Source organism: Myotis brandtii, unplaced genomic scaffold, assembly GCF_000412655.1.
Source record: "Myotis brandtii unplaced genomic scaffold, ASM41265v1 scaffold615, whole genome shotgun sequence".
In the NCBI taxonomy this organism is placed as follows: domain Eukaryota; kingdom Metazoa; phylum Chordata; class Mammalia; order Chiroptera; family Vespertilionidae; genus Myotis; species Myotis brandtii.
Genome location: NW_005370343.1, coordinates 309,527 through 328,519, shown reverse-complemented (window position 1 = coordinate 328,519; position 18,993 = coordinate 309,527).

Below are 18,993 nucleotides of genomic sequence, written 5' to 3'. Positions count from 1 at the left end.
TTTGTAAGTAACAGATTTCCTTTCTCTTGCTTCCTTTAAGATTCTCTCATGTTCTTTAATTTTTGGCATTTTAATTATGATATGTCTGGTTGTGGGCTTGTTGTGTTCTTTTTGCTTGGGATGCTCTGTGCCTCCTGCACTTGTGTGACTTTATCCTTCAACAGTTTAGGGAAGTTTTCTGCCATTATTTCTTCAAACACATTTTCTGTCCTTTGTTCACTTTTTTTTCTCTTCTGGCATAGCCATTATATGAATACTAGTGGCCAAGTGCATGGAATTTATGCATGGGGAGGGGGTTCCCTCAGTCCAGCCTGCACCCTCTCCAATCAGGGACCCCTTGGGGGATGTCTGACTTCCAGTTTAGGCCCGATCCCTTTGGACATCTCTCTCACAATCTGGGACTGCTGGCTCCTAACCACTCACCTACCTGTCTGCCTGATCACCCCTAACAACCTCTGCCTGCCTGCCTAATCACCCTTAACTGCCTCTGACTACCTGCCTGATTGCCCTTAACCTCTCTGCCTGCTTTCCTGATCACCCCTAATCTCTCTGCCTGCCTGCCTGATCACCCCTAACTGCTTTGCTTATCTGATCGCCCTTAACTGCTCTCCCCTGCCAGCCTTACCACTCCTAACTGCCTCTGCCTGCCTGATTGCCCCCAACTTCCCTCCCCTGCCAACCAGATCTCGCCCCCAACTTCCCTCCTCTGTCTGCCTGATCGCCCTTAACTGCCTCTGCCTTGGCGCCCACCATTGTGGCTTTGTCCTGAAGGAAGTCAGACATCCAGAAGATGGCTGGTTGACCCCGCCTAATTAGCATATTACCCTTTTATTAGTATAGATAGATTAGATAGGATAGGATTGCTTAATCGGGGGGGGGCCTTTTTCAACAGGAAGAGATGCTCTTGGCAGACAAAAATACATAATCCCTGTATCTGGACTGATGGCCAGCCATATGCACTATACTGCCAAACCAGTAATTAAAAAATGGAACCACTTTCTTACACTTAATACCAAACAGCTGTTGCCTTTAAAACCACTCCTCAGCCCCCACCTTAGGTTCTGCCTTCACAGTTCACCCAGATTAGGTTCTGATTGGTCAGTTTCTATGCCAGTCAGTGTCAAAGGCTCCACCTTTTAGGCAGCCATTGGCTCCTTGCAGTTTACCCAGATTTGGTTCTGATTGGTCGGTTTCTATGCCAGTCAGTATCTCCAGGCCTATATCCAGGCCTGATCAGAGAGTCAGGGCTGATCAACAAGCACCCCAGGCTGCTGGCAGCAGGCTGAACTGCTGGCCTCTCGGAGAGAGAGAGGCACAGCTGCTGGTAAGGCCCTGATAAAAGAGAAGCAGGGTCTTATCTGCAGCCTCAAGGATCTCGAGTCTGTTTGATGCTCCTGTCTCTGGTTCTATTTTTGTTCATCAGTTTATGTTGTTCATTATATTCCACAAATGAGTGAGATCATGTGATATTTATCTTTCTCTGACTGGCTTATTTCACTTAGAATAATGCTCTCCAGCTCCATCCATGCTGTTGCAAAAGGCAAGAGTTCCTTATTTTTCACAGCAGCACAGCATTCCATTGTGTAGATGTACCACAGTTTTCTAATCCACTCATTTGCTGATGGGCACTTGGGCTGTTTCCAAATCTTAGCTATTGTAAATTTTGCTGCTATGAACATAGGGCTACAACTTAACAAAAGAAAGATAAACAATCCAATGAAAAAATGGGCAAAGGACCTAAATAGACACTTTTCAAAAGAGGACATAGAGAAAGCCAAGAGACATATGAAAACATGTGCAAAGTCACTAATAATCTGAGAGATGCAAATCAAAAGAACAATGAGGTACCATCTCACACCTGTCTGAATGGCTATCATCAACAAATCAACAAATGACAAGTGCTGGCGAGGATGTGGAGAAAAAGGAACACTTGTGCTCTGCTGGTGGGAATGCAGACATGGAGTTTCCTCAAAAAATTACAAATGGAACTTTCTTTTGACCCAGTGATCCAGTGATGGCGAACCTATGACACACGTGTCAGAGGTGACATGCAAACTCATTTTTTTGGTTGATTTTTCTTTGTTAAATGGAATTTAAATATATAAAATAAATATCAAATATATAAATCTTTGTTTTACTATGGTTGCAAATATCAAAAAATTTCTATATGTCACACGGCACAAGAGTTAAGTTAGGGTTTTTCAAAATGCTGACACGCCGAGCTCAAAAGGTTCGCCATCACTGCAGTAATCTCACTTCTAGGAATGTTTCCCAACAAAACAGAAACACCAATCAGAAAGTATCTACCCTATCTTCTAATTCACTGATCTGATCCTCAGCTTTCTAATCTGCTGTGTATTCCTTTGCTTTCCATTGTGTTATTTATTAGTGCAGTTGGACATCCCTTGCCCTCAGGTTACCCTAACCTAATGAAAACCCCTTTCCCCAGATTGGAGAGGGTCCAGGCTGGGCTGAGGGACACCTAACCCCCCACAGTGCACGAATTTCATGCACCAGACCTCTAGTTTGGTTATAAAAAGCTGCAGCATTGCTGTTTGCTAGGCAGAGACAACTGGAAATGCAGGCAACCTCTTTAAAGGGCCAATGCAAAAAAATCCTGTGCAGCAACTCACTTTGGGATTCAGAAGAGGAAGGTCAGGGTGGACTAGAGCTGTGTGAGCTGAAGCCAGGGTTGGAGATCTGGGGTTAGAGCTCTGAGGGCAGATATACAGGTTTCCTATGCTGAGTCATTCTCTCACACTGTGGAGAACATCTTTGTCATGGAAACCTTTACTATCCAGGTGGTTTTTGCCTGAGGGGAGATGGTTATGCAAACCTAATGTAAAACAGCTTTCCCCACCCTGTGGAGTTTCTGAAGCCCAATAAGAGACTAAGAATAGTAATTAGTCTCCAGGAAGATGCACTCTCCCCTGATGGAAACCTGTCATGTCACCCATTGACGATTGTCTTGGGCTACTCAAGATTGAATCCAGTCTTCAGGCAGGGGAGGGTCTCTGGAGATTTTGAGTCTTTGCATGATCTAATTAGTCAGAAACAGTGTTTGACACTGCCCTTCACTAGATATTGAAAGGCACAGCAGATCTACCTAATACATAGTCACAAACCCAAACAGGCAGCCAAAATGGGGAGACAGAAAACAACCCCAAAACAAACAAAAAAAAAAACAAGAGAATTCTCCAGAAGAAGAGCTAAATGAAATGGAGATAAGAAATTTATCAGATATTGCCGCATTGTCTTCAATAGCTGAGTTTAGACAGAGACTCCCCCAAAAGCTAGTAGCCATTGAAAGTACTAGCAAAGGTCAGGGCTGTGCACCACCCAGTTAATCTAGGAACCACTCAGTTAATTTAGGTAATAATAGTTGAAGCATCCCCACCTTAGTTCCCTTAATTCCTTAGATAGTTATGTAGATCCTTGTTGATTATTGTTAATCAGTTACTCTGCCTACACTCGGAAATCTATTGATAAGCTAATCAGTTACTCTGCCTACACTTGGAAATCTATTGATGAGTTAATCAGATACTTTTGTCTACTCCTGGAAATTGCTGATCTGTGTGTCATTGAAACTTCCTTACCCTAAGGGCTACTCCAGATCAATAAAAGATTGGAGCAGCCTGAGCATGGGTGGAAGTCCTTCGGGACTTGCCCGCCTGGTCCCCCAATATTGCAAAATTATCTCGTGTCTTTTTCTCTCATTTGCTGTGCGGCTCCTCTTTCAGGTACCGAACCCTACTCCACGCAGAACGTGGAGGGAGTGTTACTCGACAAGATATAGAGTTCAGAATGATGATGGCAAAGATGCTCAACAGCATGAGAAAATATATAGTAACTATGAAGAATGACACAGCACAGAGGCGGGTGGGTGGGGCCTCCCTTTGCAGGGGCAATTGATCTCGGGGCTGCCAGACTGTGATAGGGTGCAGGCTGGGATGAGGGACCCCACCCAGGTGCATGAATTTCATGCCCCGGGCCTCTAGTTTTAAAATAATTATTTGTAGGTTGAACCTATTGCCATTTGGTTAATTGATTTTTGGCTGGTTTGTAATTCTTTTGTTCCTTTTATTTATTCATGTTTTTGCTTTCTTTCTCGACTATTTGATATTTTTTTGTAATGATATGCCTGAATTTATTTACCTTTTGCATTTATGCATCTACTATAATGTTTATTTTGTGTTTACCATGTGGCTTACATAAAACCTCTTAAAGTTATAAGTTTATTTTAAGTTGATACAACTAAGTTTGGATACATTCTACACTCTACAATTTTTACTATGCACTCTTCACGTATTATATTTTTGATATCAAAATGTATATATATGTTATTAAAATTTTTTAATGTTGACATTATTGTAGGATTCCTCCTCCCCCTCCATTGGCCTTTACCAAAGTATTGTCCATGCCCATTGAGTATGCATATATGTTCTTTAGCTAAGCCATTCACCTTCTTTATCCAGTTACCTCCTGGATAAAGTTACCCCTGCACCAGCCAGTCTGTTTCATGTGTCCATGTTTCTGGTTTCATTTTGTTCACCAGATTATTTTGTTCACTAGATTCCACATATTAGTGAGGTCATGTGATATTTGTCTTTCTCTGACTGGCTTATTTGGCTTAGCATAGTACATAGGTCCACCCAAGACATCTCAAATGTTAAGAAACCCTTCTTTTATATAGCAACGCAGTATTCCATTATGTAAATATACCATGGTTTTTTTATCCACTAATATGCTGGTGGGAACTTGGGTAGCTTCCAGATCTTAGCTATTGTAATAATGCTTTTATAAACATAGAGATGCATATATTCTTTCAGACTGGTGTTTTGGGTCTCTTAGGATTTAATCCCAGAAGTGGGATCACTGATCAAAGGGAAGTTTCTTTTTTAATTTTTTGAGGAAACTCCATACTATTTTCCACAGTGGCTGCACCATTTTGCATTCCCACCAACAGTGAGCTGGTGTTCCTTTTTCTCCACATCCTCGACAACAGTTATTGTTTGTTGATTTATTGATTATTGACATTCTGGCAGGTGTAAGGTTATACCTCATTGTGATTTTAATTTGCATCTCTCTGTTGATTAGTGACCTTGAGCATTTTTTTCATGTCTATTGGCCATTTCTATGTCTACTTTGGAGAAGTGTCTATTCAGGTACTTTGCCCATCTTTTGATTGGATTGTCTTCCTGCTATTGAGTTGTATAAGTTCTTTATATATATTGAAATTAACCCCTTATCAAATATATCAATCATGAAACCATAAAAATCCTAAATTAAAACATGGGCAGCAAAATATCAGACATCACACGCAGCAATATTTTTACCAATATGTCTCCAAGGGCAAGAGAAACTCAGGATCAGATAAACTAATGGCACTACATCCAGCTAAAAAGCTTTTTTACAGCAAAATAAATAATCAACAAAATGAAAAAAGAACCCACTTTATGGGGAAAAATTTATATACTTAATATGATGTATTTATTAACACATTATTGCACTTATAGTCATTTTCATACTTTTATAGTTTAATCTTAATATTATATTTATTAGTAGTTAGTCCAACACCACACAGCATTGGATTATTCTGAGTATAAATGCATATTTACCTTTATCAGTGACATTTATATTTCCACTAGAGGCCCAATGAATGAAAGTCACTGGTGCAGAAGGGAATCCCTCAGCCCGCTTGCACCCTCACTCAGCCTGAGACCCCTCAAGGGATGTCAGCCTGCTAACTTCCTAAGCTGGCAGTCAGACATCCCTCTTGCAGTCCCGGACCCCTCACTCCTTATCGCCTGCCTGCTCGCTGCTCCTTGACACTGTTGAGGAGGCTGGAGAGGCTCCCGCCACTGCTGCTGCATTTGCCAGCCGTGAGCCCAGCTTCTGCTTGAGTGGTGCTCCCCCTGTGGGAGTGCACTGACCACCAGGGGGCGGCTCCTGCATTGAGCATCTGCCCCCTGGTGGTCAGTGTGCATCATAGCAACCAGTCATTTCATTGGTCAATTTGCATATTAAGCTTTTAATATATAAGATGAGCTCCTGTTGCTAATTAGTTTTTTTTCTTTCAGTTTAAAATAGTCCCTTAACAGTTTCTTGTATGGCTGATCTGAAGGTGATGAATTCCTTCAGCCTTTGCTTGTTTGAAAAATCTTTTATCCCTTCTGCAGTTGAGAAGAACAAGTTTGCTGGGGAGAACATTTTTTGTTGGCATTTTTTTTTAGCACTTTAAATATATTATGCCACTTCCTGTTGTCTTCCAAGTTTCTCTTGTAAAGTCTACTGATTGGCTTATGCTAGTTTCCTTGTATGTAAAAAGTTGTTTTTCTCTTGCTCTTTTAAGATGAACCTTTGTCTTGATATTTGACAATCCAATTATAATGGTACTAGAGGCCAGGTGCATGAAATTCATGCCCTCGAGGGGTGGGTCCCTCAGCCCAGCCTGCGCCCACTTGCAGTCTGGGAGCCCTTGGGGATGTCCAACTGATGGCTGAATATCCTTAGCGCTGCCACAGAGGTGGGAGATGCTCCCACCACCACTGCTGTGCTCATCAGCTGTGAGCCCAGCTTCTGGCTGGGCAGTGCTCCCCCTGTGGGAGTGCAATGACTACCAGGGGACAGCACCTGTGTTGGGCGGGATTGGCCTGAAACCGGCTATCCAACATCCCCCAAGGAGTCACAGATTGCAAGAGGGCGCAGGCTAGGCTGAGGGGCCCCACCAGTGCAAGATTGGGGCTGGAGAGGAAGACAGGAGTTTGGCCAGGCAGGCAGGGACCTTGGGAGGGCTCCAGGGCATGTCTGACCCATCACGCTCAGTCCCAATTGGCTGGACCCCAGCAGCAAGATAACCTATCAGTCAAAGCATTTGCCCCCTGGTGGTCAGTAGACGTCATAGTGACTGGTCTACCAGTCGACTGTCTACCTCCTGGTGGTCAGTGCATGTCATAGCAAGCAGTTGAGCATCCTTAGCATATTATTAGCATATTACTCTTTGATTGGTTGACCAGATGACTAGACGACCAGACACTTAGCATATTAGGCTTTGATTATATAGGATTTTGATTGCAACATATTTCTCTGTTTTTGTTTGCTTTTTTTTTTCTTGACTCTCTCTGTTTCTGTGCATTAGTTTAAAAAAAAGAAAGAAAGAAAAGCCACCTTTCCAAGTCTTGAAGGAATGGTCCCCTGTAGGAGTTGAGGCTTGTCATTCAACCCCATTCTAGCTCTTGTTTGTCTCTCACATTTTTGTAATTGTCCAGGAAGCCTTCTTTGTTCTGGTTGTCCCCAGGAGTCGAGGGTGTGCCAAAATCTGCCAGTGTCCCAAATGAGATGAACTCAGTCGGCAATAGATTCAGACAGAAGCTTTTAAAGGATTTGATGCACTTCTTTCAGTGAAAGGCTGGGGGATGGGCTCTTGTGCTTGCTCTCTTTTCTCTAAACCTGGAACAATTTCCAGTTTAGAACAGTTTCTTTCTCTTCTCTCATCCTGTTAAATCCATGAACATAAGCCCTGCTTAACACCAGGGCCAGAATATCAAGGGATGTGCCCTCTGGGGACAGCCAAACAAGCTGGGGAACCGTAAGTGTGCTCCAGCTCCTTTTATGGAGACAATAATGACCCGGGGCTGGGCAGAGAGTGGATGCAAGATGGCAGCTGCCAAAATACCAGGTCTGTACACAAGATTCCAGTTGTTCCCGGTGTGTGCGTTAAATTAGAGCCTATCTCTCATGTCACAGCTTTTCAGATTTGCAAATAATTCTCCCTTTTGTAAAGAGTGGGCATTTCGGTTTTCTGCCTCTGCACTGTGTCCTATGGATTAGAGGCTAAGAAGTATTTCTCTTTTTTTTTACAGATCATCAAGGCATGCATCTCTTGGGTGGCAGCCACAGAACCCAGGGCACCAGACCTGTGTACAGTCTCATTCCAGGAGATACCAATGACAAAGTGAAGCAGAGGGAGAAGGCAAAAATGGCACCTGCTTGCCTTCCTGGTCTCTGCAGAGGACTGCAGTAGAATATTAGGTATGGGTTAAATTAGAATCCTGCCCCTCAGGTTTTAGCTTTTGGGATAAGAAAATAGGTCACTTTCATGAAAACTGGGTGTTTCAGGTGCCACCACTAAACTGTGCCTTGGGGGATAGCCATGGTGAGCCCATGTGAGCCCATTAAGAAATTCTCAGGTCACTATAGCCTTGGGGGAACAACTGGAATCTTGTGTACAGACCTGTGAGTCTTGGGGGTGCAAGCCCCATTGTCTTCAGAGCAAGTTTTTTACCAGGTGATAATTATACATGTTGGGATGTCAGACATAGTGCTCAAGCATTTTGCTCCTCAGGGAAATCCTTTCATTCGTGAGTTCTTTTCTGGTTGTGGGCGACTGTGATAGGAGTGGGGTTTATGGTAAGAGTGTGTCTCAGGCTTTCATTCCCAAATCATTGTGGGTTTTTATTTCCTCGTTTACTACATGTGTAGGAGGAATCACTCAGGTAGAGAAGGAGAGGTCAGGAGCCCCCTATATTTCCATATTGAAGTGGAACTCCTCAGATGATGTCCATCTTCTAAAATTTGCTAAGATGTTTTTGTTCCTTGTATGATTTATCTTAGAGAATATTGCATGTGGACTTGAGAAGAATGAGCATTCTGCTGCCATTACCATGACGCTTACATAAAACCTTCCTATGTAATAAAGAGTTAATGTGCTAAGTAGACCGAATAGCAGAACGACCGCTGGATGACCTTCCGGATGAAGCCAGGGCTGTGAGGGCGGAACCCCTTGCATGAATTTCATGCATCAGGCCTCTAGTTTATAATAAAATAGTACATGTTATGCCATTAAGAGCTTAACTTTGATTGCATGCATAAGATCTATCTTTTTAATCTGTGCTTTTTTATGTTTTTAAGTCAATTTATCTTTTATATTATACGTTCATTCTCAAATTATAGTCACTATAGTAATTATTAACAATCTTTTTGAGCAACCTTTATACTATGGTTAACTGGTGAACACATCACCATATTACAAAATTCGTTTTTGAAATCTGACTACATATTTACAATGTGTTATATATTTTAATGTTAATAAATAGTGAATTTTTAATTTAGGTGGAAGAACTCCTTTCTGCAGGTCTAGTGGTGATTAACTGCCTCAGCTATTGCTTGTCTTTATTTCTTCATCATTTCTGAAGAATAACTGCCAAATAGAATAATTTTGACTGGCAATTTTTCTTTAAGCACTTTGAATGTGTCATCCTTTATCTCCAGACTTATAAGGTTTCTGTTGAGAAATTTGCTGATATCCTATGCTGGTTACTTTTTTTCTACTCTGTTTAGGATTCATTCTTTGTCTTTGACTGGACAATTTCTTTATGATGTGTCTTTGATAACATCATTTTGAATTGAAATAATTGTGTGTGATCATTAACTCTGTGAACTTAAATGTCCAAGTCTCTTCCAAGGTTTGGGAAGTTCTCATCTATTATATTATTTATTAGTACTTTTATTCTTATTTATTAAATTTATTGGGGTAACACCAGTTAATAACACTATATATGTACGATTCTATAATACATCATCTATATATTGCTTTGTGTGCTTACCACCCAAAGTTTAGTCTCCTTCTATCACCATAAATTAGAACCCCTTTACCCTCTTTGTACTCCTTCCACACTCATGTCCCTCTGGTGATCACCCTTCTGTTGTCTGTGTCTATGAGTTTGTTTGCTGGTTTTGTTGTTCATTTGTTGCTTTCTGATTTATAGTTCAAATGTGAGTGAAATCATATGGTTCTTGTCATTTTCCACCTGACTTATTTCACTTAGAATGATGTTCGCAAGATCCATCCATTTTGTTGCTTTCTTATGGCTGAGAAGTATTCCATTGTATATATGTACCACATCTTCTTTATCTAATCATCCATCAAAGACAGATTTTTTTCATGTCTTGGATACCATGTATAATGCTACAATGTACATTAAGGGACATATATCTTTAAGAATAAATGTTTTTAAATTTTGGTGGTAAACACCCAGAAGAGAGATTGAAAGGTCATAAGGTAGATCTAGTCTTTTATTTTTTTTATTTTTGCAGAATCTTCATAATGTTTTCCATAGTGGCTGTACCAATTTACTTTCCTACAAGCAGAGCATAAGCATTCCATTTTCTCTGTATCTTCTCCAGCAGTTGTTTTTTTGTCTTATTTATAAACACATTCTCACAGATATGAGGTGGTAGCTCATGGTTTTGATTTTCATTTCTTTTATAGATAGTGAATTGGAGCATCTTTTCATATATATGTTGGCCTTTGTATATCTTCTTGGCAAAAATATATGTTCACTGCCAATTTTTAAATATAAAATTTTTCCTTGAGTTGTATGGGGTTTTAAAAATATATTATGGATATTGGCCTCTTACCAGAAACATTGTTTGCAAATCCCTTCTCCCTCTCATCTCCTTCCAGAAATCCAGTAATTCTAATATATATTCCTTTGATGTATAATCATAGATAATGTAGTTTTTATTCCTCTTTTCATTATTTTTTCTTTGTTCTCCTCTGATTATGTTATTTCCAAGTTTTTACTTTTAGATCATTGATTCTATATTTTACTTGGTCTATACAATATTGATGCTTTTTTGTAATTTTCATTAAATTCTTTACTCCAAATTTTCTATTTGGTTCTTTTTTATTACTTCTATCTTTTTATTAAATATCTTATTTTGTTCATGTATTGTTTTCCTGACTTTGTTGAACTGTCTTTGTCTGTTTTCTTGTAGTTCATTGAGTTTATTCAAATCAGCTACTTTGAATTCTTTATCTGTTAAATTACAAAATTGCTTTTTTTAATTTTTTTTTTAGTTTGGGAACTGGATGATTATTTTTATCTTTCTGGGATGCCATGTTTTCTTGATTCTTCATGTTCTTGGAGTTTTTTGTTGTTGTTTTGCTGTTTTTACATTTGAAGTAATAGTCACCTCTTCCGACTCTTGGTAGCTGCCTTCAGGTAGGAAATACTTTATGTTGATGCTGTTTATATCTGGCAATTTCTTGGACTTTGTGTGGATATACCTGCTTCACACTTCTATCTCCATTCTGTAGAATAATAAGCTTGTATGTCTTCTCTTGAGTAGACAGTTTACAGGTCATCTGTTTGAAACCTCTCTGTAGTTTTCCCCAGTGGAGCTGCAGCTCAATTCTGGTTTCTTCCTTTCTTGTGGACACTGTGCTGTGTTCTCAGTGCACTTCCTAGCTATAGGAACTCACTCTTGTTCTCGCCATGGGAGCACACTCCAAGAGGCGGCCATAGAGTGATAATCACTGTGTTTGGCACTGGGGTGCTGGGAGTGTCTGTGGGTCAGGTGACATATCTTTAAATTAGAATTTCCAAGAAGTTTCTGAGAAGAACTCTTGCTCAAGACCTGAATGTAGTCAACAGTATCCATGTTTCTTTAATGCTTTCTGATATTCTTATCTGCCTATTTTCCAATCTCCATCCTCCCCCTACTTATGGTGATCCCCCCTCGATATTCTGGGTGCTATAACAGAATATTTTGTTAACAGCATCTCATACACTTGGGGAAGCTGGTTAATCACTCAACACTCTCCTTTCCTTACTGGGAGAAGTTGCTGCTGGCTAGTTCAGCCTCACACCGTGCCATTTTGGGGAGGGGAGGTACCGGTAACTTTTGTTTAACTCTCTCTAATTTGTTCAAAACCTTGTTTTCTTTTTATTTTCTCCAATAGAGTTCAGGAATCTCTCCTCAGTAAACCTGGGTGTTGAGAAAGGCTCTCTTGACTGTCAGTGTCTGCTCAAGTCAGGGCTTGCCAGATATTTCCCAAGTGCAACCAAGAGACTGAAGCTGTTTCCCAGGCTCTTGTTGGTTCCACAACCTGTACTAAGGTCTGTCTGCTTATTATCTGATACACAGGTGGGTAAGACTCCGCCTGGATCCCTTGGCATATGGTGCTGGAAACCACAACTCTCACAGAGGCACTTTTGTTCATAGAGCTTTGCCAAAGTTGAGTTAAAATGGGAGACAAAAAAAGAGGAGCATTGTACACTGCTCTGATGCTGACATCATTCCAAGGATCAATTAAAAAAAATAAAAAATTAAAACCAAAATTCAAAATATTGAATAACTCTTTATGATGAGAGACTAAATATACAGATGGGCAATGGATAGACCATGTATAAAAATAGAAGTCCCACCTATCACCTTCAGTAACCAGCTCAAAAAGCCAACACATTACCTATAATAACCTGTCCAGGAAGCCAGACTACTATGTGGTAAGTCAGACTGATGGGAAGTAAGAACAATGTCTCTACTAACAATCCAGAAATTCAAACAATAACTCCTACAACAATTGAATCACATTTTCTAGAACATGATTAATAATTTATGACTTTCCTAGTATCTATCTCCACTTCTAACCTTAGAGCCAATCAGGGGCAATATGCCACCTACTCAGTCATGTGATCGAATAGAAGACCTCATTTTTATGTAGCTCTTCTACTGCTTCCCTGTGCCAACAGCCTCCAATTAGGTCCTACCTGCAGACTTTCCCCCTCCTCTGCCTGCCTTTGAGTATCTTACAGGACATAGTCATAGTGGCTGACTCTCTTGCTTTATAACAAACTCTGAATAAATAGACTTTGTATTTTATCATTTTGTTTTATTTTCACAATTCCTTTTTTAAATAAAAGGACCATAAATATGCAAGAAAGACCTATTTTTTGACATCTATATCAATCCATATATAGAAAGATAATAAAAAAAGAAAAATAACATGCTTTTTCTAAAACTGTCCACAAATTATGTCTAGGACATCTTTTCATTTGCAGGACTCAAAATGGTTGCTTTGTTAAACAGAAACAATTCCCTCTGTTTCCAGGGATGTGAAGAATATGGGTTGTATGACAGGAGTGGGACTGTGGGTGCCTGTCTCATTCCAGCGGAAGCTTTGCAGTACTAGTGCTCTTATTCCATGCTATCCATGCTATTCATTCACTGACAATTATTCTTTCATGCTTTTATTAAAAAGTAATGTATTAAGTATCCTATTTTGATGTGATGAGAGCATGCAGATAATTGGGGCAGGGAGACGGCGAAAACAAATTTCAATTCCTTTGATACATAGCTCTAACTCCAGAACTGGAAAGAATTTAGAGGTGAGAGTCAATAGTCTAGAATTTCAGTTATACCACTAAATTAGCTTTTTGAACTTAAATAATTTTCCTTGTTCTTTTCTGCACATTTTTTTCCAAACCACCCAATTGTAATCCTTGGAAGGCTACTATATACAACCAAAGGCTTTTCCAAGTTCATGCTGCATTTGGTGGAAGAAATTATTTCTAAAAAGTGAGAAAAACTGAAATGAAGTCAATTTAAATACTGAAAGAGACAAGGCCTTGCTCTCTGACAAAATCTGAGGAAAGGATTATGGATAAATAGCCTGAGAGTTTGGGTAACTCAGATGACTTGTAACCAAGGCAAAGGAGCCCTTAGAGACCAGGGTGGAAGCCACCTATGGACAGGGAAGAACGGTACAGATTACCCAGGAAAAGGAACGTGTGGGTCTGAAGTACTAACTTGGAATAAATTGAAAAGAGGATCATGAATAATCTATATCTCGTTTTCAGAAATAAATTGTGTTCAGTTGTAGCAAGTAACTTAAATGCAGCCTTCTAATTGTAGCTCTGGTGTTAAATAACTCACTAGGCTTGAAAGAATGAAATGACCTTTATGGGCTTTGAATGAATTACTGTTTGGTATCCTGGAAAGATCAAAGACTGAGAAGGTAGACATCATTTGTTCAGTTCAAGACTGGACGGTAAATGGCACTTTATTTTAATTCTATGCAAGTCTGTCTTGTCATTAGCAAAGGAAATGCAATGTCTTCTAAAGCAGAGCAGTGAGTGACGACGCAGATAAAGCACAGGTGCCTGTGCAGATAAGACTGGATGCAGGGATTGTCAATTCCATGATAAGATAGGACTGGGACTGTTCAGGCCACTCACAGGTCTAGATTCTATTATGCTTTGCACATCATGGGGGATACTTTTTACTTATGATGTAGAAAGAGTAAAGATTTATGTTTTATATAGATATGATGAATACTTGACCAAAATAAAGCAATCAACCTACATTAATCTACATAACTGATCTAAAGCTGAATTTTTCCTAGACAGAGTGGGAAGAAAAATAAATTTATTTGAAAAGGAATATCTATATGTATAACTATGCCTCTATCTAAGTTATAGACTACACAGAATTACCAGAATCTCAGAGAAAGCTAGAGCTTGAACTCACAGGGACTATCATTTACTGAGACCACAAAAGATTGATGTTTCCATTTTCTAAATAAGAGCAAAGACCGTGTCAATTAATTGCTAGCCTTTGAATGTGCTCCTTTTTTCCAACAATTTTTAATTAACAATTATTTAAATTTTCAGTCTTTATGGACTCTTTTTAAGTTTCAACATACATGCCCTTGACCGGAATCGAACCTGGGACCCTTCAGTCTGCAGGCCGACGCTCTATCCACTGAGCCAAACCGGTTTCGGCTCCATTTTCTTAATAAGAACAAAGAATATGTCAATTAATTGCTAGCCTTTGAATGTGCTTCTTTTTTTCAACAATTTTTAATTAACAATTATTTAAATTTTCAGTCTTTATGGACTCTTTTTAAGTTTCAACAGCAGGATTCTTCATAGATAAAAGGTCACTTACGCAATGTAAATAAACATGAGATAGTTTCAGGAATTCTTAAAAACGACACTAACATATACCCTATAAATTGTATTATCTCCTAGTGCAATCACAATTATTAGAAAGCAAAATTACTTCCACTCCTACATTCAACATTCAGGCTGCAATTGGCAGAATAGAGCAAGAAAGGAAATGTGATTTTGGCTCTACTCTATTTCTTACTTATTAAAGGGCAAGTTACTTAACTTTTCTGTGCCTCTAGGATTTTATTTATTATGTGGAGAAAGCAGTGCCTCATAGAGATGTGTGTGTGTGTGTGTGTGTGTGTGTGTGCGTGCGTGTGTGTGTGTGTGTGTGTGTGATAAGCATTTTATTTTATTTTTAGAAATTCTAATTGGATGATAAAGTGATTTTTCAAAGGTAGAGCTTGCTGGCTCATAATATAGTCAGCAATGAGTGTCAATTCTGTGTCAGGCCTGTGTGGAAAGTTGTAGTTTGAAGATTAGATGAATGCAGTTCTACCTTCAGGGAACATCTTGTATACTTATTTTTCGAGATTGAATCACTACTACATAGGACGTATCAAGATTTATTTTTTATCACAATTATTTAACTGAGACTTATTATATACAGTGTTGAACAAACACTAAAGCTATTTAGCTATTTACTTTATAGTTAGTTCTGTTCTTTCTTTTTAGTTTCTTGTCTGCCTGTCCACTTAAACGAGGTATATTCTTTGATGACTGAGCTCTATGAAAAATGACCTATGATGCTAGTGGTGGTGGTGGGCACAATAGACACATTTGTAAGCACTTTACATGAATTGGCCTATTGATTCTCATAATAATCTATGATGGAAATACTATGATTAATCCCATTTTGTTGATGAAACAGTGAGGTCCAAGGCTACACAAGTAATTAATGTTATAGCTGAATTTCAAATCCCATTATATTGGCCTGAAAAACCACACTAAACCAGGGTTAACTAAAGTGGAATTCTCAGATCAGCATTTTCAAGTCATCAGGGAACATGACAGATATATAAACTTATGAGCCCCAATTCATTCTATTGAACACAAAAAACACCAACATCACTGGGAATTGGTGCCCAGAAAAGGAAAATTCTATAAGCTTTTCAGGTGATTCTCAAACTCAGAGTCTAAGAGGCACTGTCCTTAGCCACCACACAGCCCTGTCCATCAGTAGCTAACAGTTTCGAATCTGGGTGTCTGTGACTCCATCATTGCTACCCCAAGTATTTCTGCAAACAGCATGACTATTAGCTTTAAGCAGGTCCACTGGGCAAGGTCTAGACCTCTCCGCTGACCAAGTGAAGGATTCTAATCTAACAGTATTTTAGAACTCAACAGGTTTTGTAATGATTAATTGAGATAACAAATCCTATCTAATAAAAGGGTAATATGCAAATTAACCATCACTCCATCACAAAGATGGCGGCACCCATAGCTACAAGATGGTGGTGCCCAGTCTTCTCAGCCCCGCCAGAGTCCCCCAGTCCCGGGGGCGGGGGGTGGCCGCTGAGAGCAGGCAGCATGAGCAGCCAGGTGGAATCTTTGAGGCCCTGACCAAGTCACAGCAGAGGCTTGAGCAGATCGGGGGGGGGGGGGGCTTCCCAAGCCATGGTGGAGGTTTGAGCAGGCCTGGAGTGGAGCTGGGGTGCCCTGCCCAAGCCACAGCGGAGTCTTGAGTGGAGCCGGGGTGCCCTGCCCAAGCCACAGCAGAGGCTTCACAGGCCCAGAGATGGGGGTAGGGGTGTGTGCCAGCCATGGCTTGCCAGCAGTTCCACCTCTGCACATGAGCTGCAGAGGAAACACCTTTTCTGACTGCTCATTGGCTAAGCTCCCTCTACGCCACTTGCACTGTTCTTGGTAACTTGGGTAATAAGAATCCAGAAGGTGATCTAGGGTTTTTCCACCTCACTCCTGGATGAAAAACAGTTAGTTTTATGATCTTTCTTTTTAGTTTCTTGTCTGCCTGTCCACTTAAACGAGGTATATTCTTTGATGACTGAGCTCTATTAAAAATGACCTATGATGCTAGTGGTGGTGGTGGGCACAATAGACACATTTGTAAGCACTTTACATGAATTGGCCTATTGATTCTCATAATAATCTATGATGGAAATACTATGATTAATCCCATTTTGCTGATGAAACATTGAGGTCCAAAGCCACACAAGTAGTTAATGTTATAGCTGAATTTCAAATCCCACTATATTGGCCTGAAAAACCACACTAAACCAGGGTTAGCTAAAGTGGAATTCTCAGATCAGCATTTTCAAGTCATCAGGGAACATGACAGATATGTAAACTTATGAGCCCCAATTCATTCTATAGAACACAAAAAACATCACTGGGAATTGGTGCCCAGAAAAGGAAAATTCTATAAGCTTTTCAGGTGATTCTCAAACTCAGAGTCTAAGAGGCACTGTCCTTAGCCACCACACAGCCCTGTCCATCAGTAGCTAACAGTTTCGAATCTGGGTGTCTGTGACTCCATCATTGCTACCCCAAGTATTTCTGCAAACAGCATGACTATTAGCTTTAAGCAGGTCCACTGGGCAAGGTCTAGACCTCTCCGCTGACCAAGTGAAGGATTCTAATCTAACAGTATTTTAGAACTCAACAGGTTTTGTAATGATTAATTGAGATAACAAATCCTATCTACTAAAAGGGTAATATGCAAATTAACCATCACTCCATCACAGAGATGGCAGCACCCATAGCCACAAGATGGTGGTGCCCAGTCTTCTCAGCCCTGCTAGAGTCCCCCAGTCCTGGGGGTGGGAGTTGGCCGCTGAGAGCAGGCAGTGTGAGCGGCCAGGTGGAATGCTTGCTTTGAGGCCCTGACCAAGCCACAGCAGAGGCTTGAGCGGAGCTAGAGTGGGGGGGGTGCTTCCCAAGCTGTAGTGAAGGCTTGAGCAGGCCTGGAGTGGAGCCAGGGTGCCCTGCCCAAGCCATGGTGGAGGCTTGAGTGGAGCTGGGGTGCCCTGCCCAAGCCGCAGCAGAGGCTTCAGCAGGCCCAGTGCAGAGCTGGGGGACCCTGCCCAAGCCATGGCAGAGGCTTCAGCAGGCCTAGAGCAGAGCTGAGGGGCCCTGCCCAAGCCATGGCAGAGGCTTGAGCAGGCCCAGAAACAGGGGTGGGGGAATGTGCCAGCCGTGGCTTGCCAGCAGTCCCGCCTCTGCACATGAGCTGCAGAGGAAACACCTTTTCTGACTGCTCATTGGCTAAGCTCCCTCTATGCCACTTGCACTATTCTTGGTAACTTGGGTAATAAGAATCCAAGAAGGTGATGTAGGGTTTTTCCACCTCACTCCTGGAGGAAAAAATGAAGGTCCGCTGCTGGAAAGCTAAGAAATGTCATATCCTGCCCTAGCCGATTTGGTTCAGTGGATAATGCCTTGGTCTGCAGACTTCAGGGTCCAGGTTTGATTCTGATCAAGGGTATGTACCTAGGTTGCAGGTTCCTCCCTTGCTGGGGCCCATGTCAGAGCTCATGCAGTGTCCCTCTCACATTGATGTTTCTCTCTGTCTTTCCCTCTCTCTTCCACGCTCTCTAAAAATCAATAGAAAAATATTCTCAGGTGAGGAAAAGAAAGAAAGAAAGAAAGAAAGAAAGAAAGAAAGAAAGAAAGAAAGAAAGAAAGAAAGAAAGAAAGAAGAAAGAAAGAAAGAAAGAAAGAAAGAAAGAAAGAAAGAAAGAAAGAGAAAGAAAGAAAGAAAGAAAGAAAGAAAGAAAGAAAGAAAGAAAGAAAGAAAGAAAAGAAAGAAAAGAAAGAAAGAAAAAGAAAGAAAGAATTGTCATATCCTATGAAAGACACATTTTGAAAATGCCTAAAGAAAGTTGTCATTTTTTTCATGGTGAAGGAACTGGAGTCTGTGTTGATAAAAACACCTTGGCAGCTGTGGCAGCCAGCAGTGGCAGCAGCAGTGGGGTTATGGGAGTGGCGCCTTCCCCTGATCAGCCTGGTCACCTTCCGCAGAGGGAGACCAGACTGCGGCTTAGGCTCCCAGAGCAGGCCTAAGCCATCAGTAGGACACCCCCTGAGTTCTCCCGGACTGTGAGAGGGGGCAGGCTGGGCTGAGGGACCCCCCAGTGCATGGATTTTGTGCATTGGGCCTCTAGTATAATATAGTTAGCTTTCCTTCTTATATATCATAAAATAGAATTGCCTTCTTACAATGTTATAGATTGCAATCATGCAGTGCTTATTACTTCAATTTAGCTTGAGAGGGAACATATCCTCTACACTATCCTAA